The sequence below is a fragment of the Liolophura sinensis genome, chromosome 9 (genome assembly GCF_032854445.1).
Source record: "Liolophura sinensis isolate JHLJ2023 chromosome 9, CUHK_Ljap_v2, whole genome shotgun sequence".
NCBI classification, from domain to species: Eukaryota; Metazoa; Mollusca; class Polyplacophora; order Chitonida; family Chitonidae; genus Liolophura; species Liolophura sinensis.
Window position 1 is genome coordinate 25,867,469 of NC_088303.1, and position 18,985 is coordinate 25,886,453.

Consider the following 18,985-nt stretch of genomic DNA (forward strand, 5'->3'; position numbering starts at 1 on the left):
CCTGACTCTACAACACCAGCCCTTTGATCTTAATACCACCTGCTCTTGCAGATGAAATGAGACGTGACAGAGCGACAGGCTCTGTTGGTTAAGATTTTCACAAACAGAAGAATCATTACCTAAAACATCAAAGGGACAGACTGAAAGTCAGCAAAGTTACAGACTGAAGAAACCTAGAGGATAACACACGTTAGGTTTTACTACCAGTAATTATGCTATGCTGCCAAATGAATTTTTACTTCAAAACTCATTATTAAAAAATTTTTAAAAATAATGAACAAAAATAATCTAATACAGTAATTTTACTGCAAACTACGATAAAAGCATAAATTTCAAATTTCCATTCTACACTCTTGACAGGCAACTTAAAAATCACAGTTATTACTTATTTAATGGACCAAATATATAAATTTCTCGTTCACAATTATTAGAAAATTAGAGCAACATATGGTATTCCAATAAACAAATGTCTGAAGAAGTGTCTTTGCTGACAATGAACACAAAACAGTAACAGTTATGGTGTCTTTGATTTATAGCCAAGTTAAGCCAAAGGATCAAATTACCTGTAATCAATGTTGTGCATTTTACAGTATTCAAGATTGATAATATAAATGAGAATAAAATACTTTTTCAAAATCAAAACTGCCTTACATGCATAAAAACATTATCAAGATAAAATGCCTAAATTCTAATGCTGGTTATTAATAAGTGTAAAGATTTAGTTTTTACCACTGAGCTGGAAATATGGAGTTATCAACAGTATATATTGTAAGTGTTAAAATCTTTTGATACAGATGTCAGGAATTCCTGAGAAGAGGTCTGCATCTATAAATATAAGAGCTGCCCCAGAAAAAGGTTTTGTTTTATATTTTGCTTGAACTTCCTAGTTTATGGATGACTTAGTAATCCTCCTTTGGCAAGGAAAACTACTTCCACTACATATATCTGATCTTTATTTATGTATTTGTTTTACACCATACTCAAAAATATGTCACATTTATATGATAATGGCCAGCAATATGGTGGAAGGAAACCAGGCAAAACCTGAGGGAAACCCACAACCATCTGCAGATTGCTGTCAGACCTTCCCAACATACAGCCAGAGAGGAAGTATCTGTTTTCTACATGTATCTCTGAATGATTTCAAAAATAGGTACAACTTCAAAACATTTTCCAAGTAGCCTATATAAATCAGTATTATAACTGTTTTACAAAATTTACACCCTCCATGTCAAACAGTTCCACAGCTATGGCAATGAATTGTTTAGTTTTTAAAACAACTTGGATATAGAAAACAGAATCAGAAAACTAGTAATACAGAAAATCTCTACACTCTCTAGTAAAACTCTAAAAAGCTGCCAATATAAAACCCCAACTTTGCTGAAATTTGTATTAAGTTTGCAAACTACATTGTAATAATTCAGGTTTTTTGCATATTTACATACAATATATATGGACAACTTGAACAGCCACTTCAGTACAGTCAAGCATGGTAATATGAAGAATTTAATGAGCCACCCCAGCCAACCAAGGGCAGTGTGACAAGGTCTAAACCCTAAATAACAAGTGGATACACACATTTTTTTTCTAATCATTAACCTTGCTATAAGGACTGGTTACTTGCAGAATAAAAAAAAAAACAAAAAAAAAAATTGAAGAGAAATGTGGTTGTCTTACCAGAGAAGGGAGAGCATAGCAAAAATGCTGTAGATCCCTATATGGATGTCCAGAGACTGGAGGTCACAAGGAATGTGAGAGCAGGACACAAGAGGAACTAGGTAATCTCAAACTAGCCACATTATCTTCCTTCCTACACTATAGGGCAGCATCCTTCCTTTAATACTTAAAACAAGGCTTGTCTTGTGTCAGTGAACTTCTGGGCAGGGTCTGTGAGGGCACACACACACACACACACGCGGTACCACTGTGGTCACAGGCACACCACGTGCAGCAGGAGAGGTTGCTAACAGTGTCAGCAGCGAGATGCAAGAGAGCGAGCGGGACATCAACAACCACTAAGCCCCAAACCACTGTGGCTGTCCACCACTGGTATTGGCTGAGACTAAATCCCCAACACCCCTCCAAACAACCTGTCCCAGACACTTGCTGCTGTTCAATTCTTGCCCCTTTTTCAAGAGGCTTCCAAGAGGGGTGCACGGAAGACAGTTACTAGCCCTCCAGCAAATTATTTTAAATCATGCCAAATTATTATTATTTTTTTTATAGCTGAGCTTGATACAAACGAAGTTTCCTATGTTCAATATCTTTGACTTACTTCTTGATTTCAATAAAAATGGTTTGGACAAATGTGAGGTTATGTGCAGATCAGGCAAAGGCATTAAAAACTGGAGTAATTAGCAGATGGCTTCCCCTCCTTTGGGGCCCCTCAAACAAGTGACAACCCCAAGCTAGCTGTTTACTATTAGATCAATAGTGATAGGGTGTAAAACTGAAGTTTGTCATTGTTCAGTGGTTAGCCTGAGGTAGTTAAGAGACACGATGGCTCACAAAACCTCGCTAATAGAATCTTTGTGGTACAATATTTGATCACCCTGGGGCAATATGCTTCCTTGGGGGAGTGGGGGAGAGAGATTGTCATGTCTAGCGAGCCAACCAGGCACACAAGCAAAACCCCAACCCGTTTACCCCATGCCCCTGCTCCATGTTTTACCCCACCGATAAGAAATGAGCACTGGCCAGGCAAATCACACGTTCATCGTTAATGATGTAGACCAACTTGGCCAGGTAGCCCAGGTAATTACTCACCTGTATATGTACACGAATTCCTGGTAAATGTTTTCTGTCCACATTTCAACACTAAAACATTTTCTGGTCACATCGCAGACAACAGGCAATCCCAACGCATAATATGCAAAGCCGCCAATGGGAAATTTGATTAAATTTGATCATCTTGAAACGTGTTTAACGAGGAATCGATTTCATCGCTTCGTTTCTCGTTAACGATCTTCTCTCTGTGTAACCATTTCAGAATTAATTGCTTTCTGTTGCACTTTGTTACAGAACAATCTCTGTTTTGTTCAATTTTCAGACATGTTGACATTTTGAGCTGTTTTCAGATTTTGAGCGTTTTTTTTTTAAGTTCTATAGTATCCTTCCAGATAGATACATTTCTTAGAACTGCAAAGCCCTAAAGCTTGAAAAAAATGTTTCTTTGACCAGCAAAGACAAGATACTGACAAAGCATACTTTCCATCAATGCTGATGTCTAGTAGGAAATGTTCAACAGAATTAAATTTTTACAGGTATTTATTATTCCATAATAATGTATTTCTAAAATTTTTTTTTTTTTCTTTTTATCCATACACAACCCTGGCAGTCATCATCATCAGCGACAATCCGGCCTCTGTAGACGAGGCTAACTGTTAACTAATCTGAGTAAATACTTGGAGGATGGAAGAATGTTAGCCTGGTCAATATTTCTCTAAACTGTAAAAGGATATTTGACAAGTGTCAAAAACTCGAAGAACACCTCTCCATGATATTGAGTCAGGGGATGTGCTATATTTACTGCCAGCCCAGGGGAAGCCAAATTGGAGGGTTTATTTACCACAAAATTAATTACCCCAAGGTGACCAAGAGACTAAACAAAACTGTGGCTATTCTAGCACATCTAAGGTAAGAGATACCTTATTCTGACACACCTGTAAAGATCAATTAACACCAGGTGTATCTGCCACCCACAACTTCGTTAACAGAATGACGCGCTGAGGTTGCAAGCAGATGGGATGCTCTGAGCAAATCTCACTTCTCTTCGTATTGATCACAAACTGACCTTACAAGATATGACCTTTATCTTCTGATTACAGGACACTGCCACAACTTAAAAGGCTTTCAGATCAAAAGAAAATACAACTGAATATTTAATCATATTTACCATATCACTTTTAAGTCTTCATATTTGTTTATAGAAGAAATCTGATTTTAAACCTGGTTTTTTTTTTTTTGGTTTTTTTTTCACCATAAATTATTCTTTAAACATTAAATCAGCAAACAAAATAAAATACTTATTTCACAGCAATGTCAAAGGTTTTAAATCACTGAATGATTAGTAATACCTGTGTGTGAATTCATTAACATCTTAAGACCTCATTATAACACACAAATTTGCATTCGCTGAATAGCAATTTCCATGGCCAGTTTCCAGAGAAACGCTGATCTTCGTGAGTTGGTTTACAATTTGCTGCTCACAGTAATTCTCTCGTGACAAATCAGAGACAAGTCTGAGAGACAGGAGTAACTGATCACCTGACACCTACTACATCTGTTGTTGTCCTCTGTCTACCACACCTTGACAAGTTACATATCGACAGCGAAGCAAAAGTGACAAGAAAATACAGGCCTCTAATCCACCCAGTTGGCGTGTAATTAATTGTGGCAGTCGAAGGCTGCTGTCTGTTTCGACAGATTACCCAAGATTCCCCTGTTTCCCAACAGGACATCGGGATGCTATTGCAGACTGGAGTGGAATGTAATCAGCACCATCTGTTGTCTTAATTACCCCAGACTAACGAGATAATTCCATCATTTCATATCTGCCAATAAGCATGTCATTAAGACAAGACGACACTCCGCATACAAGGCAGGAGAATGATTTAGTACAAGAACTGGCCACAGGCTACTCTGGGCCATAATGAGCTGCGATGCGATTAACTTCTCCAATGGCCAACTGTCTTGATGAAAGATATCAATACAGAATATTATAGCTTTGTCTTCCAAATGAAAAATGGCCAATTTAGTGGTCCTCCCTGTGTGGTCTAATAGATCAATGTTATAAGCAATAAAGCCTTACAAGATTTCCTGCCCAGTGACTGACTGCATATCCAGTCTATTGGCCATACATCTGTGTGTGAAAATAGAGCTCGCCAGCACCATATTCCTCTAAATAGTTGACATGCTTTCACACCTGGCTCAATTAAAGGTGTGTCTACACTTCAAAAGCACACTGATATTGAAAACATAGCTGATAATGTTTTTATTGTAGGAGTATAATGTGGTAGTATCAGATTTTTGTGGTTTAAATTTGGAATAGACTGAATGGTCAAATTCCACATTTGTAAACATCAAGTTACACTGCACCATGCGCAAAATGTATATGATTAATGAATTCTTTCCATAAACACCACAAAATAACAATGAAGAATTACAAAAACTTAAAAGACTGAAGTATCTTTCAAACATGCTTTCAAATAAAATGACAGATCATAGTGAAATTTTTTTAATTATTAATATTATTGGAAAAAGAAAAAAGAAGTGAGACAGTTTAAGATTGGAACTGTCGCTGATGGAGGCAAGTACTGCTCTACAGATAGGATGCTTCTGACGGCCTGCGAAATTAATTCTGTCCGAGGCATTCTGCTTGTTGGACAAGCAAACGGCACTTGTCTCAACGAATAATTCCAAGTAATTCTCCAACGATCCAGCGATTTTCTTCTCTAGTTACTCTGCAATCCATCATCCCCAACAACATTCATGTGGTGGAACTAACACGGCAACAAGATGGCAGCCATAAGTGATTACTTGGCTGGCCGTTTGCGTCGCGGGTCCCATCAACTCTCCGTCACAGATACTTCACCCTGTGGGAACGGGCCCAGAATGTCGCAGTCTCTTCGTGAAATCATCCAACTTAATACCCTCCCTTAAAAGCTTAGCAAATACGCTTGGCTTCTACAAGGAAATTATATTTGCACGTATTTACGGCTCGTCTGTAACTCATCTCAGAATATTTTATGATTTCATATTTGATTGACTTTGCCCGCCTGGCAAAAGGGATGAGAGAAAGCCATTTATCCATTAATTATCAATCTTGCCCACCTGCCTTCTTGACAATTTTCCCAGTTTACCTGTCAGGCACAGTGGGCCCATCCTGTTATAAAACTACAATGTACCTAGACAACTCTGACATTTCTTATTCATTTGAATTTATAGGGACAATATGCAAATGGTAAAACACAGAATATCCAATGTGTGGAAGCAGTGAACGTCCATACTGTTTGAACAAATATCTACCTTTCTCCTATATACACTAGAAAGATCTGTATTATTTTTACCTATATTTCCACGTATTTTCCATATTTTTTATGTACTCATTTAAAAATCCTAGATCATGAATACCAAAATCGTTAAACTGAATCAATTCACACATAAGGTCAAAATCAACGACTGAAAGAAAGTTTGTCCTATTTTTACTACCCTACTCCAAGATGTTACTACAAGACTAATGCAAGCCAAGAAGTTCAACTACATGCATGCTGGATGCTATTTACAAAGCTGCTCGATCAGATACAACAGTTCATCAGAGTACCTGAGCACATTAGCGGAGTGTACCTGTCCAATCACTACATTTTCATCTCCTTTAATGTATTTACATTCCTGAACGGAAACCACAGGGTGGGCTGATGGGATGGCCAACCTCTCGCCTTTTGTTAACGAGATATGAGAGGTAAACACACCTTACAGGTAAATGTACCCGTCGATAACTTGATTAGACAGACAATTACCTGTCCCTGAGGAGTCTAAAGCGAGTGAGCCATGTAGAACATCCCCTCAGTTCCAACTGTTAATACCACTTCATAAAGTATTTTATTCCGAGTAAATAGAAGCAGAGGCTGAGCCCCGAGGTCTCTTGCCTTATGTCTGTTTGCACGGCGTTAGTTAAGACAGGCACGTGTCTCAGGACTCCCATCCGCCACTGGCTTTCCTCTTTTCAAATTTCACAGTAAAGTACTACCATAAAACTTCTCCATGCATCTGGTAGCTCGGAAACATACCTGCCTGAAGTTTTATAGGCACCCTAATGGATGCGTTTTCCGTTTATCTGTTTGCTTAACTGGGCTGCCGAGCCAATAAACTGACCGTACCTGAACCAGATAAAAGTGACTCGCATACTGAATACCTGAGACCTGAGACCACAACGAATTTATGGTATTTTCTTTTCCTGGTTGAAGTGTTTATCTTCAAATCAATATATATTTCTTGTCATTTGTCTTAAGACTTTGGCTCTGAGCAAGCCACAAGCATTTTTACCTTCAAACTCCTTTTCAACTTATATACTCCTAATTAAAAATCTACCTGGGTTTGTAAAGACCACTGACGCTTTAGTTATGCTTAAATGTACTGGTATATAAATTTCAAAGGGTGATTGCTTCTTATTTGGTCCACAAAATCAAATACTTAAATCGTGAGGAAAATATCATGAGCCCATTCAGATCTGAGCAATACAACATCATTCAAATTTGAATTTTCCATTCAAATTAAGAAATCTATACAATAATTCATTTAAACAGTCATTATACAAAAAAAAAATATCCTTCGAAAGGAAACTAATGAGTTTAGAAAAATATGTCTTCAATGTAACAATGTTATGTGTAAAATAAACATGAGTGATTCTGAAACATCAAAGCTCATCAAAAAAATTCAAAATTTTACTTCAATCAAAGTCAGTGTTCATACCCAAAAGTTTTTACTGTTCTGGTTGGTGTTGAAGATCACATTCAATATGAGGTCACTGTAATAAAGTCACAATAGCTATAACTAAACATTTTGAAAATATTAGCCTTAATTGGGAGGCAGCAAGGAGACCATAAATGCCCTGCATCAACAGAACGACATTGTCTGCTGTAGCTGATGCGATCAGAGAAAACCACCCGGACAATTTTAGCTGACTGAAGCCTGTAATTAGCTGGCTGTTAAACTGTTAGTGCACTAAGCAAATGAGCTGGTTTCTGTAAGCTGATGCAATGAACTGATCAACTTCACAAAAAAGTAACAAGGTTTTGGATTTTGCAGTTAATTACCCAAATTTGTCAAAGACCATTGCCTTGTGCAGAGGTCCACATCAACAGGATGTTTGTGTCCACTTGTCTGTTTCATCGTTTCCATCGCAGTCAATGTTCGGGCTCGAGCCATACTTCAAATTACAGGTTGGGGAATTCGCGGTTACTTAGTTAGCTACCTAAGCGTCCCAAAACATGGGCCAAAATGCAATTAGTCGTTAAGGCAGTGTATAGAAAGGGGTAGGTGATGCATCGCAAGGGACATGCAATCGTTGGATAGATTATCGTCTTGCTTCACAGACATCAATATCCTCAATCGACAAGCTGTGTTCTCAGTGTCATTCTCAGAAGACGATATAGAGGACGGAACGCCTACCTGCCGGCAACAAAGACCACCTGACAATAGCCACAGCTACATTATCTCCTTATCTCCGTGTTGATTAATTAAATCTACCTGTTCTGTCGCATGATTAACAGCCGGCCGCCTTCAGGTGATGCTGTAAACTGGGTGTTAATCTGCCCTCATCAATCGGCCCTTTCAACAGATAGAGCCTGCACGAACGGACAGCCCAAACAGACATTGGAAACACAATAACACTAGAGAACAATCAGACACATTGACTTTGCCGTTGATTCACACTTTCATCTAGTGAAAGGAAGTCAAACTAGCCTGTGATCCTTAATTATTTGGCCTTCATTTACATACAATGTCATTGTGTGCCTCTCTTAAGTACGTCAAATGACAAATGGTTAACCTTCAACACATTTCATCCCCACAGGAAAGCTTGTCTCATAGCTCTAGCGGTTTCAAACTCAAAAGAAAAAAAGTCTTTCACACTTTTAGTTTACCTTTTGGAGGCAATACTACCAACATTCTTATACTTCTTCCCATGTACAAATACATGTAAATTTGCAGCTTCTCAAACGTTCAACAAGAAAAATGACACCTGGTTGCAAAACTTTCTTTGCTTTTAACTTAAAAGTTAGATTTAAATAAAGGTGGAATACAGGCAAACAAATGCTCAAGTAAAACCAAAATCATCATCAAACCACAGAAGTGCTACATAAACCAGACAATCAGTTGTGACAAAAGCTAGTATGGGGCTAATACATTAGTACAGCTCTGTAACAATTAATAGCTAAGTGAAGACTTGCTAAACACTCACACACTATAGTGGTAACTAGGAACACATTACCTTTCCACAAACACCATCAAGCAGAATTCTGGTGTGATATTTCACGAGTGTTTTATATACCTTGTTTATAACAAGTTAGCACATGGGAAAACCATGTAACTTTAATCCACAGAGCAGTCAAAAACCATCAGACTTTTTTAAGAGCCCTGGCTATAGAATGCAGAGGAAAAAACACACACCATATGCTGTTATTATCTCACAATAATAATTTTATAAAGTCTTTTCAATTTACAATAACAAATATAGTTGGGCCTACATTTATAACCACTGTAGGCTCTTATCTTATTATCTTATCTTATTTTTCTTATCACAAAAAAGCAAATAAAATAAAAAAATTTCAGTGTGTGGGTTTGTATAAGACATTCTTATTGGTGTTAATATGAATTGATATTATTTAAAGTGTTATTTGACGTGTTGTCACAGCGTGACACTCCTGAAGTCACAGCTTCCGTCAGTCCCTGCCTGAGAAGCTTGCTGCGCGGGTGCTGGGATGAAGTATATCTCTCTCCACATCACATCTCATGTCCTAACTTCTCATATATTTCTCATCATTTCTACATTACACTCATTTATAGATTCATTATAATTTTGTGAAATATGGAAGAATAAAATTGTGAGTTTGAGGCTTTCAGAGAACTTTTTTTCAATTTCTCTTGACACTTCTTTTTCTCAATGTTATCTACATTAAAGTGTCACATGGGTGCATGATTTACAAAAAAAGTCATGCCAACACTGATTTACAAATTCTTGTGTCAGTGGACTCTGAACAGGCTATAGGGAACATTCAAAGTCTTCATAAACTGCTGTGGACTAACTGGCTGCTCATGCACCAGGGCCAATTCAACAATCCTATTCTCACCAAATCTAAAACACAAAAACATTATTAACCATCTAACTTTCTTGAAAAGTATCAACTTAAGAGGCTTAAACACTGGAGTGCAGAAATATCCCCAAAAAAGCAGAGCAAATTTTTTATCACTGAACCTTGCATCTAGTCACTGACTGTATACACTGTGAAATCATAAATTTATACAAATTATGTGCCTAAATCATAAACTCACATGCTGTTTGGTGTCTTGTTATCTTTCACGACTAAGGGCTGGGCGCACAGTTCTGGCAGGCAGTTTGCACTAACCACTTGTTGATGACGAACAAATCCCTGTGACTACAAGACTACCCAGCAGGCTAAGTAAAACGGAGGAGTTCACTGCATTCCAACAGAAATACTTAGCAGTTCCATTTGTGGCCAACAGACATCAGTTAATCAAACTTCAATGTCCCTGTCTTTGAGAGACAAGTTTTCCAGCGCCACACTTCCTTTGGACAAGTGAATTCTTCAAAGTTTCTGAGAGACAATTCTGGGAGCACACTGTCTGCCACCACACCCTATGGAGGAGACGTTTTGAGGGACAGTAAAGGGGACGATCCCAGAGAGATGGTGGGATTGGAGACTGAAACCACGACTCACACACGTCACCCAATACTAACACAGAGATCCCAGGAACTACAACCATATGGCCAGAGACCACTGACTTCTACACATCAACGTTTTTACATCACCACTTGACAGGGCGGCCCACGACTTCTAGCCCAGCTGACGGTATCCCTTAATGCTTCCTTCATCGCATCCCACTGAAGTCCTTCCAAGACGTTAACTTCTGGGAATACTTTCTCAGAACAAGATTCCTACATCTGGAATCTTACCAACTTTTTTGTGATTTTTACATTTGCCAAAGAGCTGCACTGTTGTATTTTCGAAAGCATTTTATCAGAACATGGATTTTTATATACAGATGGAAAATGTCTGACTGGACTTTCTTTTTGTGTAAATGTCATGTCATGCCCAAGTCTGGGTAACAGTGGGGTACCTGAACACAGACATGCAAATGACATAATTTACAGTACCTGTACCATATATCAAGCATTTCATTCACTGTTACCAATTTTAATTGTCTCTTTCACTCAAGTTAAGAACTAAAAATGTAAATATATTGGTCAAAATCGTATGAGAGAAAAAACAGTTAAACTACTCTATTAATTACTTTAAAAGTCTTACTGCAGAGACTCCACAGATACAACTGTCCAACATGTAAATTATGCTTTGAAGTCAGTTGAACATCACTGCCCACACAATGTCGTGAAAATTAAAGTGTTAAAGTGAATTGGATACATCAATTAAAATTTTTATGAATCACTTACATGGCTTAAAATATTAACTGTTCAATTATTTCACCTAATTAAAAAAAAGTACACCTGGTTAGCGCAAGTGTTCTACAAGCCCCAGGTTTCTTACAGACAAGCTATTTTTTTTTTCAAATTAAGTGCAGTTTCAAAAGAACAAACTGTAAGCTTACATAACCAGGTAGAATTTACAGCTAAGTAGGTCATCATGAGCAGTAACACTGCCTCATCCCAAACCTAAGGCTTGATCAATAACACTGGAGACTGATAAAATAACAATTCATGTCTCAACATGAAAGATGAGCTTTACACTTTTCCACAACTATGTTCTACATATTTATTAGCTTTAACCACCCATACCCAGTGAGGCCTCTGTAGTTCCGTGCATTGGTGCATCCTTCAACAGCTGTTCTGAAGATTTTTTTTTTTTCATCCAGCAAACCAAGCTCGCCACTTGTTAGCATGGATGATAAATAGAGCAAATATCTGCCAGGAAATTCACTCTTCAACCACGAGTTTTTCATATGGCAATTTCTAGTGTAAGGCTATAATCTAAGTCAGGGTGTTTAATTCTGTAACATTGTAACTCTGAGGGGGTGGTGCAAGAGAGGATGTCATTTTTTCAGCACATCAAATATTTTCGATGGGATTTTCTTACCATATCATTTTTTATTTTTGGTGCTTTTTCATGCCAACCTTCCTATGTTTCATTCATCATGAACACAGACTACAACAGTCGTCAACACTTCCAAGAGCGGTGTTAATTTAATGAGAAATGCAATACTTTATATACTCAATCAGTTTTTGAAAAATATTATAAATTTAGCAGTTGCAGCTTCAAAGCAGCAGATGCAACATCAAAAAGTCGTCCACATTCATGTGTTATTATCTCAAGTGGATAGATATAGGCTCCTACAAAATAATTCTATAAAATATGCTGACATTTTCAACCTTTCTTGAGGACAAAAGTTTGGTTCCCACACCCACGGCTGTGTCTTTTTTGGAGAAGAGGACGCAAAAGTTTTCTCTTTCCCAGATCCAGTGGTTCTGAGGGCTCACAGTGAAAGCCATACAGGAGCAGAAGTTTATAGCCTCCACCCTTGTCACTGGCTTCATCTCAATAAACATGTGGTTGTTAGAAGCATCATTCTAACAGAGCGAATGCAGTCTACTATGGACAGGCCTTAAGAAAAAGGGAAGCTAACCTACAGCTACCAGACAAGAGGGCATCTAAATAAACAAACAACATAGCCAAACCCCTTCTTTCTGGAGGGAGTGAGTGAGTGAGTGCTTGGGGTTTAACCTGGTACCTAACAATTTTTCAGTCATATGACTCTGGAGGGAGAGCTGGGAGCAAACTACAGTTAAAACACTGACCATATAAATCAACAGTGGATGAAACAAGGATAAAAGCCGTGGAATTCCTGCTTAGCTGCAATATTTTTGACATTTTTATGTAAATGGTTCTGTTAGGTTATCCAGCACAGACAAATTACATCAATGTGGGAAAGGATCAACAAAGTTTCAAATTTAAATTTTTTCAATTAATAGCTTAATTAGGAGAAAAAGAGCCCCATTCTTTATGCAAATAACTGACAAATAAAAAACTTTACAGCCAAGCCCACAACATATCAAGTCGACATATATGTCATATTTCTACAAGGCTTTTCACTTCACCATACCCATCCCTAATGTCTAAGCACATCATTCGCTTGCACTCTGCTGTCCCACAGTCTTTATTTCTCCTTCCCTTATCACAACAGACAGTACCATGCATTCCTTGACCCCGAGTTAATTGACACCTCCAGCTATCTGGTACATTAACAGTGCTACCATTATGGATTCCATTCTGGGTATTGCCCCAACCACATGTCCAGCTGAACAAAATCAAAAGACATTTTGATCTGCATCCCACTTTAAAAAACATAAAATGCGCAGAAACGTGTGAAAACTAAACTTGCTCTTTGCCACTTCACATTGTAACTTCCCGTGAGCTGATACTAGGGGATTTTCAAACATGACAAAATGTTTATGTTTTCATGTCCATGTCTACAGGTCTGTTCCCATCACCACAGACCACAAGATGTCTGGCTAATACTGATGTCCTCAGATGGTTTCATGGCTTCGCTGTTCATAACTCTGTATAGGTGTACACCATATGTGTCCCATCAATGACAGGCCCTAGTTTATAGATAGAAACAGAAAATAGAACTGATGAGGCAAAACAGGGACCGGGTATTTGCGGAGAACAGGACTTCCATTCTTCATGCGAAAATGACACATGTAGATGCCTAAGTGGTGCAAATCCATCCCTGACGTCAACAAATAAACCCAACTCCCACTCAAGATTAACCCTTTTAGGGTTATATTATATCTACATCTCGCTCGCTCTATATACTGAACAGATTGATAGAACTAAGCAGTATATTTAAACCATACACTATGGAAGTGGCCACTGAAAACAATACCTATAGCCTTCATAATTTTTGTCACTGATGCGAAAAACTGATATGGTCTTTCTTTGCAAACAAAGTAAATTTTCATACTTATATGATATCTTCAGTCATAGGATTTATGCTCAGCATATCATAAAACGTTTCATTCCTGTAAAAGCCGTGCATCAAAGGCCACTGAGGACAAATTCTAAACAACAATGTATCATTCAAGGCAACATAATTTAACTTATCCAGAATATTTTTATCTCTCAAATTACAAGGCTGTCTTATAATTAATGTTTACAACCAGTACAGCCAGCTACAAGAAATAAACTGCATTTCACATATAAAATGACACTTGCAAGAATGTTTCTCTCCGAAAAAATTAATACTAATCACCCGTTCAGGGCGCTGCAACAAGGGTTTCCAAGCCAGATGCAATGAGACATGAAACAACCACTGCAGACAGGGTGTGGCCACAGCATGTGTTTGAACCAATCAGAAGTCAGGAACTCCCTGGGATTTATCAGCTGACCTAAGAAGTCATCGCATCTCTCTGAAGTGAGGGATATAGATAATGTGGCTTATTACATCTGACATGTGGCCACCACCCATTCTCTTGATGTTACATTGTGAATTTCTTATCCGGTCTGAATTGGGAGGTTTTGGATTGCTGGGGATTATCCAGTGCAGATAACCTGGGGCAAACTTTACAGTGTACCATTACTCATCTTTACTTCATCAACACATCATCTCAGCTCCTTGGACTTCAACAACATAATAAATTTTAACAGTATAAACCTAATAACCCTGAAAATATTTCCCAGCAGGCTAATATGAGATTTGAATGAAATTCAATAGTATTCAGTGGTTCATCCATTCATAATGACTTTAATTGATCTTTGTATCCTTAGATCATTAAATCTGGTTCAGTCATTACTTTGTACCCTTAGATCATTAAATCTGGTTCAGTCATTACTTTGTATCTTTATTAAAATTGGTTCAGTCATTACTTTGTATCTTTAGATTATTAAAATTGGTTCAGGCATTACTCTGCATCTTTAGATTATTAAAATTGGTTCAGTCATTACTTTGTACCCTTAGAACATTAAAATTGGTTCAGGCATTACTTTGTACCCTTAGAACATTAAAATTGGTTCAGTCATTACTTTGTATCTTTAGATTATTAAAATTGGTTCAGGCATTACTTTGTATCCTTAGATCATTAATTTTGGTTCAATCCTTACTTACAACTAGCTGAATCCCAAATATGGATAGGAGGAATGAGCCTTTACAGAAATGTAAACCACATAGAAAAATTATGCCTATGGTCTTGTTTTTATATTTATTGATTCTATACACAACTTATTCAAGTACTGACATTTTCCATTTCAGCTGAGCTATAGCGAACTGGATGATACATACATCTTCGTTAAGGGGGTAACAACTCTCAAAAGTTCTATTTTTTCCAGACAAAATTTTCCAGACATCAACTGATAAAATGAAGAGCGGTTAACTTTCAAAATTAACCAAATCTTATGTAGTGTGAAGTTAGAGATAGATTTCATTATGCTTGGCCCTATGAAAGGTCATCTAGAATGACCTTCTACATTCTACTTCTACTTTATTTGTTCCCTATTAACAAGAATGGCAATGGTCAACAAATAATAGTGCAATGACATTCAATGAGCAGAAACTGATTGCAAGAAAATTATCAGACAGGAGTATCAAAATACCAAAAACAGCATGAGGCTGTTCCACAATCATATACAATCATATTTATCAGTCAAATGTTTTCAGATTCCCTCTGATCACTAATACCTGATGTACAATTAACCCTGTTCTATTATTAACAATGAAGGTGATTACGAAGTGGAAGAGAACACTGAGATCTGTGGCAGACACTCCCACATGCAGAGTGATGATTCCACTTTTAAGTCTCAGTTATAACAAAATGCTTCAACTTTCAACCAGAAGCCATAAACTGTCAAGGGTTTGCATGTTTTATCATTTTAGACTATAGAATCTCCATTTAACAGTTTGGTCTTGACACTGTTTCAACTCATTCTCTGATAATGTATTTGACACACGGCCGATAGTCCCAGCTCCCACCCTGGGAAAAGTTCTTCACAAAATGAGAGGAGAAAAAACCTTGGTATTAAACCTGGCACCAGTATTTAATTACAAGGAACTGTAGACTGAATTAATCGGGCCACTTTTGGCCCCAGTCCTCATAAATTATAACCATCTTTTGGCTGGCGATGATGGAGGGCTCTTCTGGAATGAAGATGGAAACTTAATTCCTAAGGTTTGGCGGGCTGTCTCTGCCTGTAAGGTCTCAGTTCTGCTCCCCCAGATGGCCTGTCCCATCCCGACCAACATTCCTGCCCAGGACACCACTGTCCATTCCTCTGTGTTCCCACACTCACTCTCTGGCTATCTGCCTGTCAGGACTATTATTAAGACATCCCAGCAGTGGCCTTATGCTCCTCTCCTTTTAAAACCGCTCAGCCAGTTGTTGTCATCCTGGTAACCACCGCTTACTGCCTATTTGCAGAGGCTTTTTTTTGTATATTTGATTTTTTATTTTTCTGAACAGGGTTGGGGGAGAGGAGCCCAACTGGGAGATGGAATCTCTGCCAGCCACTTGTGCTCACCCCTGACAAAAATGTGTTTTGCATCTTCTCTCAGCTACTGTCTACCCATCACTCAGTCCCCGCCTGTCTTCTTTCCCCAACGGTTCCCACGCCCAAGTCATCCTCTGCTAATTCCCACGGTTACTAGCTCATCCCCAACCCCTATCAGTGTCGTCCCTCTGATGGCACAGGCCACAAGGTTTTTTAAAAAGTGTCTCTTCCTGCAAATATTTACCCAGATATCTTGCAACAACATAAATAAGTCAGCCTAGGTCAAAGGGTTGATACACCTTATCCCCCCCCCACCAACCCCTCCCCCTACTACCATATTCCCTACACCCTTCAATACATCATAGAAACAGCCCATCAACTATGCCAGATGCGTTCTAGCGCTGATACACCACCCACCCTGCTAATGATTTGTATATTTCTCTTTCAATTTCTTTGCATACCAAAATTATGTTATTATGATGATTAAATGTATCCCATAGATTGTTACAAATTGCCTAACATGCAACTCTTCAACATTTATTCCGTGAGTTTCATTGTTGGAAACCTAAGACTACCGTCTTATTTCTGTCAACCTTATACTTATATATCTGTATAAATAATACTAAGATCACTTATTAAATTTTATTGAGATCACAACAAAAATGAGAATTTCTGTAGAAAAAAAAAATGTGCAAAAAACAAGTGGTAGTGGTTTAATGACATCATTTCTCATCAGCTAATGATGAAACAATATGAATAATGATTGAGAGCTGTAGAAATCTCAATAATTTCATTTTTTTTGGTCTGTTTCCTTAGCTTTTTTGGTTATATTTTTTTTATTAGAAGGCACATTATTGGTTTATCAGAGAATAAGATCAAAGGCAAAGTTTCAAATAATAGAAGATGGAGAGTTTGTGGGATAGCTGCCTTGTCAGAGGAGGGTCCCTCTCAAAAGACGTACAAATCGCATTTTTATTTCACATCTTTATCGCCCTGTAACATTTACCATGGCAACACTCACCAAAACAGTGAAAACAGTGTTCGCTTTTTGCACCCCACCAAAGATAATTGCACATTCGCAGGCTGTTGGTTGGAATAGCTGGTCATAGAAGTGTGTTTGCTTCCGTGGACTCTCAACTGGAGATCCAATATCTGGTTTTATCTTGCCTCGACAATTGTAGGAAGCCGTCGCTTTACAAAACTCATCAAACCTTGCAAAGTGAATCCATTAATTACTATTTCTTCACGTTTATGAAGCCTATTTATTACAACACATTAGCGCGCGGGCTGGTGAGGAAATTATCAATTTAGAGGGATGGCTTGATCTTCCTATTCAAAAGCACAGGAAATGTGGGGATGCGGTGATTTCAGCCATCAATCTTCTCCTGCCTCTCCCCTTGTGCTTTTTTTCCCTACGTCCTCCCAGAAATGGGTGTCGTCAGAGCAGGACTGATTTGCATTCGCTTACAACTCTCTACATTACCAAAAGCGACTTTGATATCAGGCAACAATAGTCATTTGAGGGAAGGATAAAAATGGACAAGGGAGAACAGGCGATGTCTGGCAACGAACATCAAATGTTACTCAGGGTACTTTGCCAAACCCTTCCTGAATACAGATAAAAGTGAAGCCAACAACAAGTATCATATCTGTCTGCCCAAGCGAGCAATCGAGGCGAATTCAATTCTGTACCGATTTATTGAAGCGCTATTCAAGGCAGCGTCAGACATTACCGCTCATGTCCCCTGTCGAAGTCTGTTTACTTCAGCGTCTAAGTGCATCTTCACATTCATTTGTTGAAAGAGATGGATCGGCAAGTGGCAAATCCGCCAGTGAAATCCAGAATGACTACACCCATAATTGGCCCCAATTTAAGCAGTAATAGATCATGGCTACCGAGTAATTTCAATAAAGACATTAATTTCTCCATATCGATGGACCAACTCGTGGAGACATATGTTACTCTAATGAATTTCGTCTTATTGAATTTTCAGAGCTTTTATCGCGATGTGACGGGGAAGTGATGCGGCGATCAGATCAATACCATGTCAGACAACAAGATTCCTCGGCAAGCAGTCTCCTTTCTAGTCCCCATGCAGACACAAGGGCCTACCACCAATTCAGACCCACATCACCACAAAGTTCCTGGATAGTAATTAGATTTCAGCTAGATTTTTATTAATTTCGACATTTGGAGAAATCTCCCTTCCAGTCATTCCTTTACTGCGACCTGAATATTTGCGCACAATCGCAGAGTTATATCTACTCTCAATGGTTAGTATTTAGTGTGAAACAAGAAAAGTCCCATTCTACCAAATAAATTTCTTGCAGCACATTTTTATTCAAAAAGATTCCAATATTCCTCAGTTACCTTTTATGAGAAGAAGTTTGTATTACATTATCTGACAATGGTTTTATATCACCGCCCCTCCCAAAATGAACAAAAAAAAAAGAGACAAAAAAGTTCAGAGAGCAAACAAAGCAAGATGACAAAGAGGAATCTGGAAAATTCATTCTTTACAATATTAAGAAATATGTTCTAAATTCCACATTATCAAATTGTCATCCACAGATAAAACTAAAAAAAATTCTTCATTCAACAAATATACCATAGAACACATGTCTATCCAATAAATTCATTTGTTTCAATTGAAAACAATTTCAATCAACATTTGTCTTTTTTCTTGTGGACATACTTATATATGCTGTGATGACTGGCAAGGAGCCCCATGTAACCCTCTCCCCCGTCTAAA

General features: G+C 38.1%; 1 protein-coding gene across 2 annotated transcripts in view; it reads right to left on the reverse strand.

Moving 5' to 3' along the window:
* LOC135475041 (histone-lysine N-methyltransferase PRDM16-like) overlaps positions 1–18,985 on the reverse strand; it is a 97,895-nt gene that overhangs the window by 18,286 nt on the left and 60,624 nt on the right. The window contains exon 1 of one of the 2 annotated variants that reach the window (XM_064754777.1): positions 1,678–1,814. The exons of the other annotated variant lie outside the window; for it this stretch is intronic. The gene's annotated coding sequence lies outside the window, so the exon portion shown is untranslated. Of the gene's footprint in view, positions 1–1,677; positions 1,815–18,985 lie in introns of those variants that run through there. 2 annotated transcript variants of the gene reach the window in all.